At 51.1% G+C, this 17,596-nt stretch overlaps 1 protein-coding gene and 1 long non-coding RNA gene across 15 annotated transcripts in view; both read right to left on the reverse strand.

The window, feature by feature from the left end:
- PRRC2B (proline rich coiled-coil 2B) overlaps positions 1-897 on the reverse strand; it is an 86,619-nt gene extending 85,722 nt beyond the window's left edge. For 5 of the 10 annotated variants that reach the window (XM_053919554.2, XM_053919543.2, XM_053919559.2 and 2 more), the window contains exon 1: positions 704-897. The gene's annotated coding sequence lies outside the window, so the exon portion shown is untranslated. The remainder of the gene's footprint in view (positions 1-703) is intronic. The other 5 variants (XM_053919576.2, XM_053919549.2, XM_053919545.2 and 2 more) reach the window with 3 other exon arrangements.
- Positions 898-3,601: 2,704 nt separating this feature from the next.
- LOC123479917 (uncharacterized) lies at positions 3,602-11,617 on the reverse strand. Of its 5 annotated transcripts, none has more exons than XR_008425757.1 (6): positions 11,574-11,617; positions 7,525-7,649; positions 7,064-7,158; positions 6,451-6,519; positions 5,878-5,962; positions 3,602-5,287 (listed from the first exon to the last, which is right to left on the reverse strand). It is a non-coding gene; the product is annotated as an uncharacterized lncRNA (long non-coding RNA). The 5 variants fall into 5 exon arrangements; XR_008425756.1 differs by having other exon boundaries at positions 6,451-6,551; XR_008425755.1 differs by lacking the exon at positions 6,451-6,519.
- Between the last annotated feature and the right edge of the window lie 5,979 nt (positions 11,618-17,596).

The following is a 17,596-nucleotide window of genomic DNA, read 5'->3' on the forward strand; positions in this document are numbered from 1 at the left end:
TCAAAATCACCCTGTGTCCGCACTGCACCCGCGACCGTGTCGTCGGGCTGTGACCGCCCCGCCCCCGCCCCTCGCACACAGGCCAGCAGCCCCCCGCCACCAACTTCACTGACACTCGAGGGGTGTGGGTGTGGGGGAGACTGCCAGCTCCGCGCCCCGATTCGGCTCTGCGGCCCAGAGGGTCGCCCGGCTCCCGAATCCCACCTCTGGGGGTGGTCTGAAAAGTGAGGTGGGGGCGGGCGGGCGGGGGGGGGGAAACGGTGGGCAGGAGAACCGTCCCCGGCGTCCCCAGCCCACACTGGCGGGCTCGGCCGCCGGACTTAGGGGTCGGCCAGGCGACTCCTGGGCCGGGGGGGCCGTTCCGCACCACCAGCCCCTGACCCCAAGCACCCCGGGCCTCCGGGGGCCGCCTCGACCCCGCCGCCCGCGCCGAGGCCGCGCGGCGCCGCCACAACAATGGCGAGCAGGCCGGGCCGCCCGCCCCGGGCCGGGCCCCGCAGCCCTCTCCCGGCCGGCGGGCCAACGGCGGCGGCGCGGGGCGGGCCGCGCCCGGCGCGCTCGCGGACAAAGGTCGGCCGGGCCCCGGGCTCGCCGCTGTCAGTCAGCGCCGCCGAGACAAAGCCGGGCCGCGCCGCCTCGGCGCCTCCATCTTAGCGCCGCGCCCGCCTCTCCCGCCGGCCCCGCGCCCGCGCCCCGGGCCCACCTGGTCTGGTTCCGCGGGCGACACTGGGCCGAGCGATGGCGGTCGAGCGGCGGTCGAGCGCGGAGGCGGCGGGATGGCGGCGGATTGCGAGGCGGCGGCACGGCTGCTCGCTCGCTCGCTCGCTCGCTCCCTCCCTCCCTCCCGGCTCGCTCGTCGCTCGCTCGTCGCTCGCTCGCTGGAGTCTCGGAGCCTGTGTCTCGCCGCTCGCCTCCCTCTCGCGCGCCGCTCCCCGCCCCCCGCCTGCCGCCGCCCCCGCCTCCTCCGGCCTCCTCCCGCTGCCGCCGCCGCCGCCCGCAGCCGCGCCACCGCCCGCGCAGCGCCCCCTGCCGCGCCTCCCGGGATCGCCGGCGCCCTCCCGCGGGCCTGAGGGGCTGGGGGCTGGGCAGGGGCGGGCGCGGAGCTGAGCGGACGGGGGCGAGAGGGGAGGGGGCGGGGGGCGGGGGAGGAGCTCCGGGGAGGGGAGAGCGTTCCGGGAGACCCGGGGAGTGAGCGGGCAGGAAGGGTCTGGGGCTCCGAGAAGGGGTCCGGGGAGCGCGGGGGGAGGGGAGGAGGCTCGGGGGTGGGGTCGGGGCGAGCCGGGGGCCGGCGGGCCGGAAGCGGGGCTCTGGAACGGCGGGGCCGGAGCGGGGGCGGCCCGGCGGAGGGAGGGCGGGGGAGGGGGCGCGAGCCCGGGTTCCCGCCCCCTCCCCCCTCAGAACTGCAGCGCCCCCGGACAGACCCGGACCCCGGATTCCTCCGTTCGAATACGTGTGCGATAGACGCATGGAACGGAAGCAGAAATGGTACATTGTTCATTCAAAAGCCAGGCCGTTGCACAGTGCAGATACTTTACCCGATTTTTGTCAAAGGGAAAATGATAAACCCATCCTCTGGAGTGCGTGTTTGCGGGGAGGCGAAACAAAAGGTGTGGGAGGGTGCACTCGGCTGAGTCACCTTGGCGGTCTGAGGTCGGGCCGAGGTCAGGAGCGCTACGGAGTATTCTCGCTTCATATTCTAGATAAGTTGGCAATTAGAAAAATAAACAATTTGGAAAAGCAAAGATGGAAAGGTTGGGGCCTGGAACCCAAGCCATCCGGCCCCCCTCTGGCACTTGTCCACACGCCCTGCGGCTGGGCATGCCCTCCGTGGAGTGGCCTCGAGTGGTTTGTCTCATTTAATCCCAGCAGTTGGGAAAATGGAGACTCCGAGGTTAAGTAACTTGCCCGAGGCCGCAGAGACAGACCCGGGAGGAAAATTAACCCGCTGCAGCCTAACTACCCGGGATAGGGTTAGCCCTGAGCACGGAGCTGGGCGCTCCATGAATAAATACTGGTGGGCTTGTTGAACGGTGGAAGGAGTGATTGGCCGTTGACCTTTTCGGCTGTGAATTAAGGAACCCTGGGACTCACTAAGAATCAGGTTACTTTTTTTTTTTTTATGTGACAAGAGAGAATATAAGAAGAAAAGCTGGGAGACCCTTGAGCGCTGCAGAAGACAGGGGAGGAAATATTAAAGACGACGGTGGGGGAGAAAGGCCAACAAATGTCCTGCTCCTCTGGCAGAGCTGGAAGGGCAGTGATGGCTTCTGGGGACAGCAGAGGCTGCCAGGTCTCTGGCAGTGAAAATGACAGCAGGTGCCCCACTTGTACCAAAAAAAAACCCCTAGGGTTTTTGTCCTGGGTTCAGGAAATCCTTTTCTGTCTGCACTTCTCTGGGGTGACAGCCCAGACAGGTGCTGTTTACTGAGCCCCATCTCTGGGCAGCATGCTAAGCACTTTACAGGAAAAAACCTGTAAATACTTGGGAGATGGCTCTTATTGTTCACACTTCACAGATTAGGAAATTCAGGTCAGGAGTTCGGTGACCTTAACCAAGGTCACAAAGGACCTGGAGGGTGGGCAAGGATTTGAGCCCAGCAGTACCAGTCTTGGAGGTCTCAGCCTTTCCTAGAGGGAGGCAAGGCTAAGATGCTGAGATGGGTATGCAGACTATCTGTGGTCTGAGGCTGTCAGCCAGGCCTGGCTCCTTGGGCTCCTCCAGGACCTGAAGCTGCCATTCCAAGGCCTCCCAGAACTCGGGACCCAGAGAGCAGAGAGAGAAGAAGGAGAGACCAGAGCATGAGGGCTGGACCAAGGCTGGACCTCGAGGTCATGTAGCCCCAAAGAAACCCCATGAGGCATGGGAGACATTCAAGGAGACGTTTTGTATTGTCAAAGTTACAGCAAGGAGCCCTGGCTGGTGTGGCTCAGTGGATTGAGTGCTGGCCTGCAAACCAAAGGGTCACCGGTTCGTTTCCCAGTCAGGGCACATGCCTGGGTCCAGGTCCCCAGGTGGGGTGAGCGAGAGGCGACTGATCAATGTATTTCTCACACATTGACGTTTCTTTCCCTGTCTTTCTCCCTCCCCCTCTCTCTGAAAATAAATAAATAAAATGTGTAAAAAAAAAAAAAAGTTACACCAAGGGAACAGCAACTCTCAGAGCTGGAATACTGAAAGGATGTAAGGAGTCAGTGGGCCAAGCCGTTCAAAGCTGGGGAGAGTTGGCATAAACGGATGAGCAAGAGTTCATTTCATTTTTATCACTATTTTCCTCTTAAATGCGAGGAAATTTCAACTCTGCTTATGAGCGGAGACGTCTTTTCAGGCTCCCAGACTGAGCCCGAGGGGGAATTCCACCCCTCCCTCCCGGCCTAATGCCAGTTTTACATAAACATAACTTTATCCCAAATGTGATCACTGTCTTTTGTTACAATGAAATTTAATATTTTTGTATAATGCTTATAACTGTATTTCTTTACCCATGATTTTCTTTTTTACACCATATTGTGGCTAGAGGTGAATCTCCTTTGCATTAATTTCACATAGAATCTGGAATGCCCTGTCATTGGTCAGATTTGGGTTCTTAAAAAAAAAAAAAGAAAGAAAAGAAAAACCGCGCCTGGAAAGTAGCCTTCTTGTGCTCTCTCTTTGTTCTCCTTCCCTTACTCGGTCTCCTTCTTCTCTAACCCTTGGGACACTTCGACAGTCACTGTCTCAGTCCTGGTCTTGCTGTGGCCATCATTTCTCTGTCCCCTACAAGACAAGGAGCTCATTGGAACAGAGTCACTGAATCATTTTTTTAAACTTTATTTTTAGAGAGAGGGGAAGGGAGGGAGAAAAACATCCGTCTGTGGTTGCCTCTTGCACGCCCCCTCCTGGGGACTCAGCCCACAACCCAGGCATGTGCCCTGACCAAGAATCGAACCAGTGACCCTTTGGTTCACAGGCTGGCACTCAGTCCACTGAGCCACACCAGCCAGGGCCGAATCATTCACTTTTTTAGTTCCTCAGCCCTTAGCACACAATCTGTAGCCCACAATAAGTGAGTAACGAGAGGTTAAGGGAGAAGGAACCTTGAGATGCAGGGAAGGACGGTGACTCCTGCCAGTCCCGGCCTCAAAGGGAAGCTGGAAGGCTTCCACTCTTCCACTGCCTGGAGGTGTGAAGACTTTGCTGGGCTTCTCTTATCCCTCTGTCAGTAATAGTCACCATGTACAGAGCACTTCAGGTGAGACCATTAAACCACAGTCAGGGGTAGCGACTGGTCTGAGTTCCCAGGGGTAGCTGGTGGCAGAGCTGAGGAAGAGCGAGCTGGAAGAGAAGACGCACGCCTGGCAAGGGCTTGAGCCGGCCTCTCTTCCCATGCAAACCTGCCTCCTACCCATGTTTTGGGGGCAGGGTTTGTTATCACACCACTCCACAGATCAGTAAACCGAGGACCCGGGACCTTCGCCGCCGCTGCTGGCCACCAGACACTAAGTCATACCACTATGTTTGGGAGAGCCCTTCCTGTCATCCAGCCCCCAGAAAGCTCTGGCACCTCCATGCCCTGCTGCAGGGAAGGGAAGCAGAAGGTCACTTAACACTGTGGACACAAACACACAGCCAGTCTTTAAAGCTCTGACCCAGGCACAGAGCCAGGGGACAGCCCCAGAGACCTTTCATGTGAGCCTTGTGTGGCCTCCAGGTCACTCCCCAGCCACTGAGTGTAGTGCATGGCGCAGCCACGCACACAGAGGCCCAGGCAGCTCACCTGGGTTCCTCGGTGGGGCCTGTCCAAGCCTAAGCCAAAAGCAGGCGCTGGCTCTGCGCCCTTCTGCCGGGCTTGCCCCCATCACAGAGTGCCAGGCTTGGAGTCGGCCAGCCCTGAGTTAAATCTGTCCCTCTCCTGACTGACTGTGTGTCTTTAGGCAGGTGCTGTAATTCTCTGAGCCTCTGGACACCAGGGAAGAGGTTTATTAGGAGAAGTGAACATGACAATGTGCTTGGCGGGCATCACAAGCTGGCATCTAGCAGGCATTCCGCACATGTTGCTTATTACTGCTATTCCTTCCTATTCGCAGACACACCAGAGCCTCCCTTGTCAGCCATCAATCGCCGTGTAACAAACAGCCCCGAAACTTAGTGACTGAAAACAACTACCGTTTGGTATTCCTCACGATTTGGTGGGTTTGGGATTGGTTCTTCTCCTCCACCTGGTGCTGACTGGAGTTAGTCATGCTGCCGTGCTGTCTGTGCGTCCCCGAGGTGTCACATCTTCCAGAAGTCTCCTTGGGACCTCTCCCTCTGACAAAATAGTCCGGGTTCCAAAGGAGGGAAAGCAGAAGCACACAGGCCTTGTAAGAATGTCATGTCTGCTGTGCTCCATTGGTCAGAGTGAGCCTCGGGGCCAGCTCAGGCCTGGGGGAGCTCCTTCCTTCGGGGTGCTCCTTCCACCCAGAAGGAAGGCGCACCACACTTGTACATGGAGGGGGAGACTGGTGGGTCACCTCCCCTGATGTCGGGCCCTCAGCTTTCCCCCCCGTGCCTTGTCCAAACCTCCACTCATTCTGTCTAATAAAGACATTCCACCCAACTGCAAAAAACTTTCCTGAGTTCCGTGATGGCGAGACCAGTCGGAATGCTGAGATATGGCAACAAGAGAAATAAATGATCTCTATGCTCAAGAAGATCCCAAGTTCAGGGGCATGCAAAACAAAACAACAATAAAAACTGTGACTTATCAAGCTCTCACCACCTGCCAGGCGTGGACTGGACAGGGGTCTGAATCAGGCAGGCCAGTGCTGGCCAGGTCTACCGCTCCTTCCAGCCCCAGAGGACAGTGGGTGACATGCCCACAGCTCACTCGCAATATGATCGAGGGGTATGAAGCTTACAGTGTGGGTAGTGATCCCATGCGCCAGGATTCTTGGACAGCCTGCTTTCCTGCTCTCTGCACCTGTTCTCCAAAGTGCAACTGTGCTAATGAGAGAGAGAGAGTCAGTCTCCATTTCAGTTCAGAAAATGTGGTCATATTAACTGGAGGGGGGGAAAAACAATAGTCCAGGGAGAAACGGATCCCAGTGGGGAGAAGGAGGGAGCCTTTTGGGGCAGGTGCCTTTGACACCAGGCTTTGAAGGCAGAGTGGAGAATTTAATCAGAGACTAGGGAGGAGCATTCCGGATGGAGGGGTCAGCTTGAACAAAGGCCTGGAGATGAGAGTGTTGGGGCACCAGGAGGGGCCCACAGGCTGGCTGGCGGCCCCACCCCAGGGAATGCACGCTGCAGCAGGGGTGGGAGCCTTGAGCTAAAAATACAACACTTGGGTCTGAACAGGCAGCAGAGAGCCCGCCACAGACCTCCACACTCACAGCAGGGGTTGGGGGCAACGTCTGCCTTTCAGCAGCCCACACGCGGGATACACACGCAAGAGCTAAAAACCAGGTCTCGTCTGGGCAGGAAGCACTCACGGTTTCTCTTCCCTTCCCAGCTGATTCTTAGCAATTGGAATTCACCCTCCATTTTCCAAGGGAAAGACCCTGGGGGTGGGGGCAGGAGGGAAAGAGTCGGACTGGAGAGTAAAAGAAGAGTGAGGGTAAGATTTACAGCTTGGCAACTTCAGCTAAGAAAAAGCAGCAAAAAGATGTTGAGGGATGGGGCCCGGGGAAGGAAAGAAGAGCCAGCTCCCTAAGGAGGCTCCCAGAGGAAGGACGTGGGCGGCAAGGTCAGGAGGCCATCCTGCCCGCTCCCTTTCCTGCCAGGCAGAGTCTCCAGTCCTGGTCCTCCTCCCCAAGGAGCACTTCAGAACCTCCCCCAGAGGGACCCCAGAAAGCCAGACCCACTGACGGAACTGACAGGTGGGGAGGAGGAGGTGGGATAGAGGAAGGCCCTTGGCAGGAGAATTTAGGAACAAGGTCTTGCCCCCGTGGCCAGGATCTCAGAAATGAGGTACTGAAGAAACAAAAGATCGCAGACTCTAACTTTGTATCAAGAACGTGAGACCCGACTCCTGTGGCTTAGGGGGCTGGGCATCGTCCCACAAAGCAAAAGGTCGCTGGTTTGATTCCCGGTCAGGGCACGTACCTGGTTTGTGGGTTCAATCCCCTGTTGGGCACATATGAGAGGCTGTCTCTCACATTGATATTTCTCTCCCTCTCTTTCTCTCTGTCTTCCCCTCTCTGTAAAAATAAATAAATAAAATCTTAAATGAATAAGAGGAGGAAGAAAGAAGAGGACGCCCCGGCCAGGCAGCTCAGTTGGTTAGAGCGTCATCCCAATACGCCGAAGTTGCAGGTTTGATCCCAGGTCAGGACACACACAAGAATCAACCAATAAATGCATAAATAAGTGTAACAACAAATTCATGTCTTTTTTCTCTCTGTGTCTCTCCCTGCCTCCCTCTCCCTTCCTCTGTCTCTCTCAAATCAATTTGTTTAAAAAGTTAAACGTAGAATTATCATATGACCCAGCAATTCTACTTGTAGGCTTGCACCTAAAGAAACTGAAAACAGATGTCCAAACAAAAACGTGCACGCGATACTCACGGCAGCAGGGTTTGCAACAGCCAAGAGCTGGAAACAGCCCAAGCGCCCGGCAGGTGATGAGCGGACCGACAGAATGTGGCAGATCCGAACGGAAGTGTTATTCAGCCACTAAAAGTAATGAAGTCCTTTTTTTTTTTAAGATTTTATTTTATTTATATTTAGAGACATGGGAAGGGAGGGAGAAAGAGAGGGAGAGAAACAACAACGCGTGAGAGATACATCGATCCGTTGCCTCTCTCACACCCCCAACGAGGGACCTGGCCTGCAACCTGGCCCTGACGGGGAATCCACCCTTTGGTTCGCAGGCCAGCACTCCGTCCACTGAGCCACACCAGCCTGGGCTGAAGTTCCTTTTTTTAACCGATTTTAAAATTTTATTTCTCAACTGCAGTTGACGTTCGATATTGTTCTGTACTAGTTTCGCGTGTTCAGCATCGTGGTTAGAGAGTCGTGTACTTTGCAAAGCGTTTCCCCTGGCATTTCCAGACCCCCCGGGCACCACACGTATCATCCTTATCCCACTATTGTTGACTATATGTTCTATGCTGTGCTTTAAGGAATGAAGTTCTCTTACATGCTGTAACACGGACGGGCCTTGAACACATGAAGAGAAAGAAAGCAGAAACAAGAGGCCATGTGTTGTATGATTCCGTTTACATGAAATGTCCAAAACAGGCAAAGTCACCGAGACAGACACAGATTAGTGTTTGCCAGGGGCTGGGAGGAGTGGGGCGGGGAGTCTGTCTAACGCATATGGGATTTCCTTTCGGGATGATGAAGCCATTCTGGAACTAGACAGAGGTGACGGCTGCCCAACATTGTGCATATATTATATGTCGCTGAAATGCACACGTTAAAAGTAGATTAAATGGGCCTGGCTGGGCGGTTGAGTTGTTTGGAGCATCGTCCTGTATACCAAAAGGTTGCAGGTTCGATCCCTGGTCAGGGAACATATCTAGGTTGCAGGTTCAACCCCCAGTTGGGGCGTGTTCTAGAGGCAACCAATTGATGGGATATTTCTCTCTCTCTCATCTTCCTGTCTCTAAAAAATTAATAAACATGTCCTTGGGTGAGGATTAAAAATGAAAAAGGAGAGAAAAATATTAAAGAGGTTAAGGAAATCTTGTGAAGTTTTTAAAGAGGATATATTAAGAATGATGGACTGAGATCATGGTGAGCCCCCTCTCGCGAGGTTCGGATGTACCCCATGGTGGAACAGACACAAACAATGGGCGGGGGGGGGAGCGGGATGACACACCATGGGGGCCCCAGTGTAGAATCTAAAGTACAGCAACAATAATAAAACACTTGGGCCTCCCCAGGCTATTGTCCCCACAGGTCAGGGGCCACAACAGCTCCTCAGAGCAGCAAGCAGCACTTTCCCCAGCTGCTCATCCCCTGTCCCCTGCTCCTCCCCTGTCCCAGCCATGAGAGGCTGAGCTGAGTCACTCCTGTGATTCTTCCCATCCTACAGAGGAGGAATTAACCCGTGAAGTGCCAGCTGCCCGTCCAGCCAGGTCTTTCTTAACGCCTCAGGCCAAGCTCCTTGCTGTTCTGGAATACTATCTGGCCTCTCCTGACCTCTCCAGCCTCATCTCTCACCTCCTCACTTTTCAGAGTCATCAATTTCTCTCACCTCCAGACTTGGAACTCACTGTCCTTCTGGTGCAATTAGCCCCCTTTCCCACCCCAGCCTCACACAACCTCCTTTGCTTGGATGGTGCCCCCATTTTTAAAAATTTTTTAAAGATTTTATTTATTTACTTTCAGAGAGAGGGGTAGGGAGGGAGAAAGAGAAGAAGAGAAACATCAGTTGGTTGCCTCTGGCAGGCCCCTAACCAGAGGGACCTGGCCCGCAACCCAGTATGTGCCTTGACAAGGAATTGAATCCTTGACCTTTCACTTCACAGGCTGGGGCTCAAGCCACTGAGCCACTCCAGCCAGGGCTGGACAGTGCCTCCCTAAAGAACCCTTCTCTGTTGGTGCCCACCTGCAAACTGCCACAGCACAGGCTTTTTTAACCCGATCACTCGTCCAACACCAGGACCGGACGGCATGGCTTCCAAGAGAGATGTGTGCAGAGCTTCTGGGCACTGGTGGACTGCCTTACTTCCCATTAGACTGGGCGGCCCGTTGGGCTGGGAAGCAGTGTGCATGTTCACCACTATATCCCCAAGTCTTACACAATGCCTGACGTGGAGTAGGCCTCAATAAATATTTGCTAAATCAATGAGTGAATGAACAAACAAAGGGATCCACGGAAAGGAAAAGGGAGGAGAAAAATAGGTGGGATAGGAATGCAGTGAAGCAGGAAATGACCTTTGCACCTGCCTATGGAGACTTAATGTCTCCTTCCATGGGCACTGCAGGAGGAACAGGGCACCCCAAAGACACAGCTGAAAGGGGGGCTTGAAATGGCATCATGAACAACACACCCTCTGAAGGTATAATTAATATCGGGCCAACTAAACCAAAAGTGTCAAGGGATAAAAATTAAATAAGCCAAGTTGTACAGTAATAATAGAAACGACTGCGTATTAGGTTGGCTAAGAGCTATAACAAACCACCCCGGCATTTCAGTGGAGTATTGCAATAAAAGTTTACTTTTTTAACCCCTTTCCCAAGTGGGCTTTTCTGATTGAGCAGCTCTGTCCCAAGTGGTATCACAGGGGTTCAGAAAACTCCCATCTCTGGTTCCACTGTCCATCCCAGCTGTGCTGGCAGGGAAGGGACAGGAAGGCAGGCCTGGAAAGGGGCCCTGGCGCTCCTGCCTACACTCCATTGGCCAGAACTCAGTCATGTGGCCCAACCTAGCTGCATGGGAACCTAGGAACTGTAGTCTAGTGATATGTCCCGGAGGAAAAGAAAGTGGGGATTGCCGAACTCGTGGTAGTCTCAGTCACAGTTCTTACCTAATGAGGATCTGCTAAATGTCAGGGACCGTGCTCAGTAGGTTCCACGCATGTGATCATGTTATCCTCACATCAGCTCTCATTTACAGAGGAGGAAACCGAGGCTCAGAAAACTTAAGTAAATCTTATGAAGCGAAAGCCTCACACTTGGAGAGTCAATGTGGAACCCGATCTTTTCAACTCAAAGCCCTGTAACTGAAGCAAAGTCGGAGAAGAGCCACCAGTGAGCCACTGCCTACTTTGAATTACACCCGCCCACTCAACATCACTATCAGTGACTGACTGCTAATTCTGGGTTAGGGTTTTTCTAAGCGCTTTCATATAAACTAGCTCGATCCTCACAAAACCCTATGAAATAGGTACTGTCAATACCCTTACTTTAAAGATGAGGAAATGGCACAGAGAGGTTGAGTGACTTGATTGCGATCACTCAGCGAGGGCGTGGCAGAGACAGCACTCAAACCCAAGCAGTGTGTCTCCAGACTCTACACGTGAACTTGCCCTGCTCCAGCCTCTCCACGGACAGTAAAAGGAATGACCGCAGGGCAGGGTCTCCAAGGTGAAACTCTGGCACCCGTGGAGGAGGCGAGCTGGGCCTTTGGAGTGCAAGAGGGGAATAAGATCCTATTTATGCTTCTCTGCATTCTTTTGAAAAAAAGTATCAGTGATATTAAACTTTACTAACATGTACATTTTATACAGAGGGACCCTGACACCTTCACTCAGCTGAGGATCAATCTGGATAATATGCACTGATTAAATTAGTAAAATTGAACATGCTATCAGTTTTGAAAGAATAAACATAAATAGAAGGCGGCACCTGCAGTGCTAGGGTAAGTGGGCCGTTGTGGTATATTTAGTTCTAATTATACTATCTCTCACGGTGTGGACGAGGAGTTTTAAATGATACTGTAGCCCTGGCTGGTGTGGCTCAGTGGATTGAGCGTCAGCCTGTGAACCAAAGGGTGGCAGGTTCGTTCCCAGTCTAGGGCACATGCCTGGGTTGTGGCCGGGTCCCCAGTGGGGGCGCGCGAAAAGCAACCACACATTGATTTTTCTCTTTCTCCCTCCCTTCCCCTCTCTAAAAATAAATAAATAAAATCTTTTAAAAAATACTTGTAAAGAACGGACACCCACCTTAGTTACCACTGCGCTAAAAGCCTCAGGTTCCCTTACGCATGCCCAGAACCTTTATTTTGCAGAGTAGAAGGCGGAACCCTATAGCCACACACCTTCTCTTTTCCCCGCCTCGCATGTTTTTTTTCAGAGGCATCATTGGCTACTTCCTGGTGTGATTGGGCGAGCCCCTAGTTATTGGAGGGACACGATTGGATGAAGTCGCCGCCTCTCGTCCTGTGGACATCTTCGATTGGCTGAAGTGCTGCAAACCTTCACATCATCAGGCAAAGATAGGAGAAAGAGGCTTGAGCACAGAGGGCCGAGGGGCCGGGAGAGCCCAGGGCTTCAGGAGACTCAGATGGCAGCTGCTGTCCCTGAGGCAGCTGCTGACCCTAGGAGGTCGGGGCGGAGATGCCAGTGGAAACCTTGGTTGGGCAGATTACGATGAGGCAAGACGTCCTGGTCTGACACAGGACACCCTGCAAAATCCCCAGCCTGCCGTTGAGCCTGGGAAACCATTACTGGTTTAGAACCCTGGCCTGGAGACAGGCACAAGCCATCTGGAGCAGTTGCAGGAAATTGAGGCAGGCCCAGCAGGTGGAGCTTCTGCGGTAGTGGAATGACCCACATGCCGAGGTTTATGAGCAAGGGAACTGGAGGAAAACAAATCAAAAAGCCAATTGCTGACAGCAAGGCCTCTTGGCCTGCAAACTCATCTCCTGAAACATGTGGGGGAATCAGAAGACACCTGTCCAAGGGAGAAGGACCCAGGACAAACGTGACCTGCAGAAATCTGTGCCCAGCTTCCTCTGTCTGAAGCCCTATGATCTGTGGGCAAATAAACCCTGTCCTTATAGAAGAGAAAGAACATCTGTGGGAAGAGCTTATCCACAAAGGTCATCGCGAAGTGAAGGGAAATGGGGGACTTGCAGGAAATCCACTACCACACAAAAAAAACAAAAAACAAAACAGACGTTTCTACCGGCTCAAGATTTGTTACGTGTGAGATGATTGAGGCCCAGGAGGGATCCAATTCACTTTCTCAGAGGGTTCCCACGGGCTTGCTCCAAGTTCTCAGTGACTCACAGTGTACTTGTCACTGTGATAAAGGCAGGCCTTGGCAAGAATGGGAACAGCCTAAAAATTGGGCCAAATATCCGCGTTATCAGAGATAAAGCCACAGAAAGAGGTAATGGTAGATCCTCCTTGTGATGCCCCTTGGGTCCATGTGGCAAACGGAAGCTGGCTTTCCTGTCTAGTGCAGACAGATCCCTGTAAGGAGCCCGCCCTGGGCTTGCTGAACAAGGGTAAGATGCCACCAAAGGACATAATGGCACCAAAAGGTAGAGTCCATTCAGCCAGTCACCTTCATGATAGTGTCTCCTAGGGACCCACGGACACGGTGAGGCTAATGCAGATAAAAGGGTGCAACACAGGTAGAAGCAAAGTGACTTGAACAGCATTCTGCCTTAGAGGGGTTTGAAAATACTCCCAAATCAGGCCATGGAGAGCATTTCAGAACACTAAAACTTTATCCAGGGAGACAGAAACACGTGAGATTGTTCCGTCCGTATAGGACCACCCAAAACATAAGCCTGAATTTTCACTTAGGTTAAATTGCTAAACAAAATGTTTGTTGTATTCTTCTTCAGAACCAGCAGGGGCCACGCAGGCTGAAATAATAATAATAATAACAAATACCACACAAATAGTCGATGCTTGTAGTTTGCGTCCAGGCATGATGCAAAAGCGTTACATGCATTAATTAATTCATTAAATCCTTCCAACTCTACGAAGCAGGTGCTGTTATTACAAGCCCAGTTTAGAAATGAGGAAACCGAGGGCCAGAGAAGGTGAGCGATATGCTCAGCTAGTCAGTGACAGAGCTGGAGTTTGAACCCAGGCGACTGACCACAGGTACTCGGTTTTCCGTCATTCTGTTACGCCACCTCCCCAAGGTGGCACACGGACATGCTGTGGCCAAAAATGACAGTACATTCTACCACGGCATGTTTTGTATAGTTTTGTGAGGAGACAGCAGTATTAATACTGGCCCTCTCAAAGTGGACCCAATGAGTGAGGTGGCCCAGTAGTGAATGAGAACCTGGAAAATGTAAGGATGAGCTTGTATGAACTGTGTTTATTCTGACCAGGTTAAGTGATAGGTTACAATGCAATTTGTGAATGTGATCAGCCTTTTCAAAACAGTATCTTAATAGTGCTAATTATTTCAGGTTAGCTTTCCAGATAACCAAAGTGACTCTTTAAATTCTGAAGTTTTTGTAGTATTTTAAACAGCAAGCTTGGGGGGGGGGGTTTGTTTGTTTTAAAAAACTATTTTGGATAAAGGATCTTGGACATGGTTAGCCTTTTCTTGACAGCTTAGCACTGTTAGCATGTACTCCAATCCTGTGCTGTAACAGAACTCTGCCTTATTCTTTGGATCCCTATTACCTTAAAATCTAGCTGCCAGGCAAGTCCTGGTGGTGGCCGTGGTCTGCCTCAATAATACCTTCCTCCAGCCTACTCTGCCCACTTCCAGCCCCAACACGTGGCTGACAAAGTGCTTTGGGCTAAGAAACCAAATATCTTGGTTATAAATCATATTTTTAAAAGAGAGTATAATTTAGCATAAGGTTTTCATGACAGTCATTTCTTGTCCCCAGAGATCTTTTTTTTCACCTTTTATTTCTAGTTCGTGAATATGACTTGAAAGTCGGTGTTGCTGGGAGATTGGCCACAGATAAGCAGTTTACACGTGTGCTTACCTGCTAATCCCGGCAAGTTCTCCTCACAATGTGAGTTGGAGATTCCTGTTACGAAAGGTGCAATTACTTGAGGGTTTACGATTGAACAAAAAAAATAAAAATAAAAAATGTCAGTTAATAATTATTTTAGACTTTGTGGGTCATATGGTCTCTGTTGCAATTAATCGATCCAGATACTAGAGCCCGAAAGCTATAGACAATAAATAATAAACAAACGAGAGTGGCCCCTTTCCCCCCAAACTGCAAAAACAGGCAGTGGGCCAAATTTGGACCGAAGGTTGTAGTTGGCCCTCTCCCGCTCAAACATTTCAGAATCTGCAATCTTTGCAATCAGAAGTTTGCAGGACGGCACTTCACGGTGTATAATAAACGCTGTCAGGTGGGTGAAGAACCAACTTCTGGGCAAATCGATTGATACGCCAGAATGAGGAAGAGATGCCCTGCCCCAGGTCGGCCAGCAATAAGGGCTCCGTCTCCCCGGCCTTAGGGAAAGGCCATTTCTGAAATCCACTCGAGATGTAAGAAACTTTTGTATTAAGTGAAGTGGAAGTTCTGCCTCTCAGCCTCTAACGTTGTCAGAGAGTATGTTAAAGTTTCATTTTCTATGCAGAGAAATTTCTTTTACATTTTATTTATTGATTTGAGAGAGAGAGAGAAAGAAACATCAATTTGTTGTGCCACTTTTTTGTTCATTCACTGGTTGATTCTTGTATGTGCTCTGACTGGGAATCGAACCTGCAACCTTGGCATATCAGGACGGCACTCTAACCAACTGAGTTTCCGGCTAGGGCCGATGCAGAAGAATTTTTCCTTTTGTTAAAAGACATAAAAATACAGAAGAAACTACACTTGCCTGCAGTACAGCTAGTGAGTGAGTGGCAAAATCCTATCGGGCACCTGTAGGTTTTTGTTGGCCTGTACATGGGTACTTTGAGTTCTTCGGTGCTGGTGACCGAGTATTTATGAAAATCTCAGTGTTCCGTTGCTCAGTGGGAGTGGAGCAGCAAGCTTCAATGACACCCCTCCCTGCCTCTCTCTTCCTGGGATTCCTCCCCTCGGGGAGGTCCCTTTACACAACGGATGCCACTGACTGATGCAGCCAATAGGGTATCACAGAAATGGTGGGTTGTGACTTCTGAGTTCAAACATAAAACAAAACATTTTAGCTCCTGCCTCGCTCTTTTGCAGCTGTCAGAACACCCCAGCTGCTTTGGGGAGGGTCACCACGGCACGGAGCTGAGGCCTCCAGCCCCAGCCAAGCTGACTGCAGCCTCTCGCAAGGCCCTGAGCCCCCGTCCGCCAGTTCCAAATGCCTGATCCACAGAAACTCTGACGGATAACAAAGGTTTAGTGTTTCAGGAAGCTAAACTGTGGGTAAGGTGAGAGCGAATAGAGCTAGTGTGCAGAAATACAGTTATTGACCTTTCTGTATGGACCTTAGAGCTTGCGCCCTTGCTGAGTCAGCTCCCTTATCGGTTCTAATAACCTCCTCATAGAGTCTTGGGATTTTCTATGTAGATATTGGTGTTCTGCCAAGAGAGACAGGTTTTTGTTTTTGTTTATTTAAGATTTAATTTATTTTTAGAGGGAGAGAAAGGGAGGGAGGAAGAGAGGGAGAGAAACACACCCCCAACTGGGGACCTGGCCCGCAAGCCAGGCATGTTCCCTGACTGGGAATTGAACCAGTGACTCTTTGGTTCACAGGCCAGCACTCAGTCCACTGAGCCACAGCAGCGCAGCCAGGGGAAGAGAGACAGTTTTATTTCTTCCTGTCCAACCTGCAGAACTTTCACTGATCTGTTTACATTCTCGCATTTGTAAGAACAGACACCCGTGCCTTGTCGTCGATCTGGGGGAGAGCGTTCAGAGTTTCAACACCAAGAATGAAGTTAGCTGACGGGTATATGTAGGTGTTCTTTATTCAGGTTGAGAAAATTCCCCTTTATTCCTAGTTTATTGAGAACTGCTTTTTTTTTTAATTTTTAAAAAGATTATTTATGTTTTACTTATTTTTAGACAGAGGAGGAGGGAGAGAGAAAGAGAGGGAGAGAAACATCAGTGTGTGGTTGTCTCTTGCACATCCCCTACTGGGGACCTGGCCCGCAACCCAGGCATGTGCCCGGACTGGAAATCTAATAGGTGACCCTTTGGTTCACAGGCTGGCATTCAATCCACTGAGCCACACCAGCCAGGGTGAGACTTGTTTTTTTTTTTTAAGTTATGACGGGATGCTGAATTTTGTCAAATGAAAAAGCAAGCCACAGCCTGGGAAAGAATATTTGCAAAACATGTATCCAACAAACAACTTATAACTAAAATATATAAAGAATACTTACAACCTCCAGAACTGTCACAAAAGAAAAGAAATTTCTGTGACTCAGGCCATCGGGTCTGTGGTATTCTGTTGTGGTGGCCCTAGAAGACTAATACAGGAGGGGAAGAGAGACAGACAGACAGTCAGACAGACCAAGGGGGTACCTACAGGCTAAGAGACTCAAAACCATATCCATCAGTTATGTATATTTTACCACATTAAAAAAAGTAAAGCAAAAACCAAAGCGACCAACTACATCGTGACCTTATTTGGATCCTGGTTAATAATAATAATCTTGTACAATGATGATATTTGTGAGACGACAGGAATTTGAACCGACTGGATGTTGGATGACATTAAGGAGTTATTATTTGCAGGTGTGATAGTGGTGGTGGTGAGCTTTTCTTAAAGGGTCCTTATCTTTGAGAGCCACACACAGAGTTTGTTGGGGTGAAATGGCACAGTATTTGGGGTTTGTGTTAAAGTGACATGGGAGTGAGGGACGGGCTGAGTGTGGGGTTAGAGGGAGGTTCGTTGCACTACTTTTTTGCCCTCTGTTCCCACTTTGCTGAGACTTTTTATCATAAATGGGTGCTGGGTTTTATCAAATGCTTTTTCTACATCTATCGATATGAGATTGTGGTTATTATCTTTCATTTTGTTTATGTGGCGAATCACATTTATTGGTTGCGGATTTTGTACTACTCTCTTTTTGAATGAGTTCACAATTCCGTGTAATGCAGAATTCAAAACAGAAAAGAAGGATGGTTAACAAGTGTGCCCGGGCCCACCGGCTCAGTCATTGGAGAGTCAAACCGCATGCCGAAGGGCTGGGAATCCAGTTCCTGGCCAGGGCACAAACCTAGGTTGTGTGTTTGATCCCCGGTCAGGGCGCATATGGGAGGCAACCAATCGATCTCTCACATCAATGTTTCTATGTCTTTCTTCTCCTCCTTCTT

This window comes from Desmodus rotundus, chromosome 1 (genome assembly GCF_022682495.2).
Source record: "Desmodus rotundus isolate HL8 chromosome 1, HLdesRot8A.1, whole genome shotgun sequence".
Lineage (NCBI taxonomy): Eukaryota > Metazoa > Chordata > Mammalia > Chiroptera > Phyllostomidae > Desmodus > Desmodus rotundus.